General features: G+C 41.6%; 1 long non-coding RNA gene across 1 annotated transcript; it reads left to right on the top strand.

Moving 5' to 3' along the window:
- The first annotated feature begins 343 nt into the window (after positions 1-343).
- LOC125532553 lies at positions 344-1057 on the top strand. Its single transcript, XR_007294168.1, has 2 exons — positions 344-441; positions 898-1057. It is a non-coding gene; the product is annotated as an uncharacterized LOC125532553 (long non-coding RNA).
- Positions 1058-2715: the final 1658 nt, after the last annotated feature.

The following is a 2715-nucleotide window of genomic DNA, read 5'->3' on the forward strand; positions in this document are numbered from 1 at the left end:
TCAGCAGCACTGAACAAAATTCATCTTAAACTAGCACAGTAGTCAGTACATAGTATCTGCATTTTGTCTGTGCTGTTAAATTCTGTTTATAAATTCAGTTTATAGTGCTAAACTTGCATAGTACAGTCTCTGCCTTTTGTTTATACCATTAGATTTTGTTTATAAATCCAGTTTGTACTGATAAACTTGCACAGGCTCTGCCTTTTACTTATATTGTTAATTTTTATAAATCCAGTTTATAGTGCTTACCTCTTTGTCACATTGGGTTTGGCAGCAGTTGCTAATCTCTAGCATTTACCTCTTGTTGTAGACCAGGAAATGAAAGACCGCTCGACAAACGGCCGCTTCCAGTCAATTGGATCTGATCTTATACCCGCACACGAGAGCTACCGGAGCAGCAACAGATTAACAAGGACCCAAGCTGGACTCCCAAGTTCTTCGGTGAGCTGGCTCCATCTCCTACCCCTAGCTCCCTCTTTTCTGCTCCTATAGCATGCTTTGTTGGACTCATGCTCTGCTCCTACACAAGCTGGACTCATGCTTTGTTATACACTAGCAGCAGTACCTCATGTACATGTAATTGGACTCCCAGGGTGTTGTTCTTGTAAATTCTTCCATGTCTTGCTCTTTTGCTGGTGCTACTACACATGTCAGATTGTTAGCTGTACTTGTTTCCATCTCAAATTACTTGTCTTCTTGAACATATGCCTGATGCTTGGTGCATGTAGGATGTGCTCTATGTGGACATCTATGCATTTGTTAAGATTTTTGTAGCACATGCTATGGCCTCAAAGATTGTTTATTTTATTTTCGTTCATACATGAGCACCTTTTTTATTGCCGTCAAGGGGTGAATTGATTTGATTGTTAATATGTGGCTGGATGTGATGTTTTGCAGGCTCAAGGCGCTAAGGTGTTGGAGACGTGCCTGTACTTGTTGAGCGTTTTATCTGTAGAGTGCTATATTGTGATTGGTGTAATATTGTATGGTTATATTGTGATTGGTGGAATGTAATAGACTTGATTGGTATATTGGTGATTTGGCTGTTATTTGAATATATTTAAAATGTGTTCTCTGATTGGTATATCATTGAGTTACAAGTTGTGAAAAATTAAAACCTGATGTTTGGGACCTAGTGCCTAGAAGAATCTGAGAATGTGCATCCAGTTGACTACAATAATCTGAAAATTGAATGTAACAAAAAAACCTGAAAATAAAAAATATATAGAATGTGAAAAGGCTGCACCTCAGAAAGCAAAAAAGGCTGAACCAATGGCCCAAGCCCATGTAGCTAGTAAAAAATAACAGGAAAAATACATTAAAAAGGCCGAATTGTTGGGCTCGGCCCATGTAAAACGCCGAATCGGACCGGGCTGATTCTTGTGCCACATCAGCTTGCCACGCTGGATGCCTACGTGGCCTGAGGAGGTTGCTAGTGACCAAAAATTTGGTCGTGGAACCAACGACCTTTTACATATCACAAAGAAGGTCACTAATTTCAGTTTACGACCGCCAGCTTTTGACCTTCTGTTTTTGGTCAAAAAAGGTCGCAAATGAAAAACTATGACCTTTCAGCGGCCAATAGTGAGGGTCCCAAGTTGACATATTTCTTGTAGTGGGGTGGGGGTGGGGGTGGCGGAGGAACACAGGCGGTGGGGGCCGATGGCCCGGCCGGCGGCCCGTGCGGTGCTCTGTATGCGAAGAATCAGAGACGAGGAAGAAGAAGGGTTAGGAGACGTAGGATCTTCATCCAACCGCCTGAAATGGTCGACTGACCCAAATGACAAAAGTCACGCGACTTGCATGCACACATGCCTTTATATTCAGTACCATCATCGTACCTGCTTAGCACTGCTCCTGAATCCATCAAGCTAAACAACGTGCCACTCATAATTCCAAACTTGTTGCTCAAGTACGAATCTGATATGATGCTAATATTACTAAAACAGATAACATTTAATTGGCCAGCTAATGTTCCTACTTTACTTTCGAAAAAGCACGTGCACCACATATAGAGAGACAGCAGGGAGTTGTTTTCTTAATGCGCTCTGGTTCATCATGTGTGGGCACTGCGCAACGAACATTTTATTATCCAAAATCTGCTTGCTCTTCTTTAGCATGTTCCTCTTCCGTTCTTCTTTAATAAGTACTCTCTCCATTCCTAAATACAAGTCTTTGAATAGATTCCACCATGGACTACATATGGAGCAAAATGAGTGAATCTACACTCTAAAATGTATCTGGATACATCTGTATGTGATCCATAGTGGAAATCTCTACCAAGACTTATATTTTGGAACGGAGGGAGTATGATAGTAGTACAGTATGTTCCTTGTAGTGAAGATGAGCAGGGACATTTGCAGCGTAGAGGTCTATACGGTCGGTTAGTATGGACACTTTGAACTCTTCGGGCCTATTTGATTCATAGGATTTTGTAAACATGGGAACATGATTTGTAGTGGCCTGCCCACTTGAATCCTATAAGAATAGCAAGGAAATGCGGGGAGCTGTGTCGCGTTTGAGAGTTACACTAATATTAATAGTACCGCACCTTCAGTTGAAGAGGGCTGGTATCCGAAGCCTTTCTAGCCGTACCGACAATACTAGCACATATATTCTAGCAAGTTCCACTTTGCTGATTTTACTCTGATACTTACGGTTTTCCCATTATATCTACACTATGATCTGTGTAGCTGCTTTGTGTCGCACTAGCAG

This window comes from Triticum urartu, chromosome 1 (assembly GCF_003073215.2).
Source record: "Triticum urartu cultivar G1812 chromosome 1, Tu2.1, whole genome shotgun sequence".
NCBI lineage: Eukaryota > Viridiplantae > Streptophyta > Magnoliopsida > Poales > Poaceae > Triticum > Triticum urartu.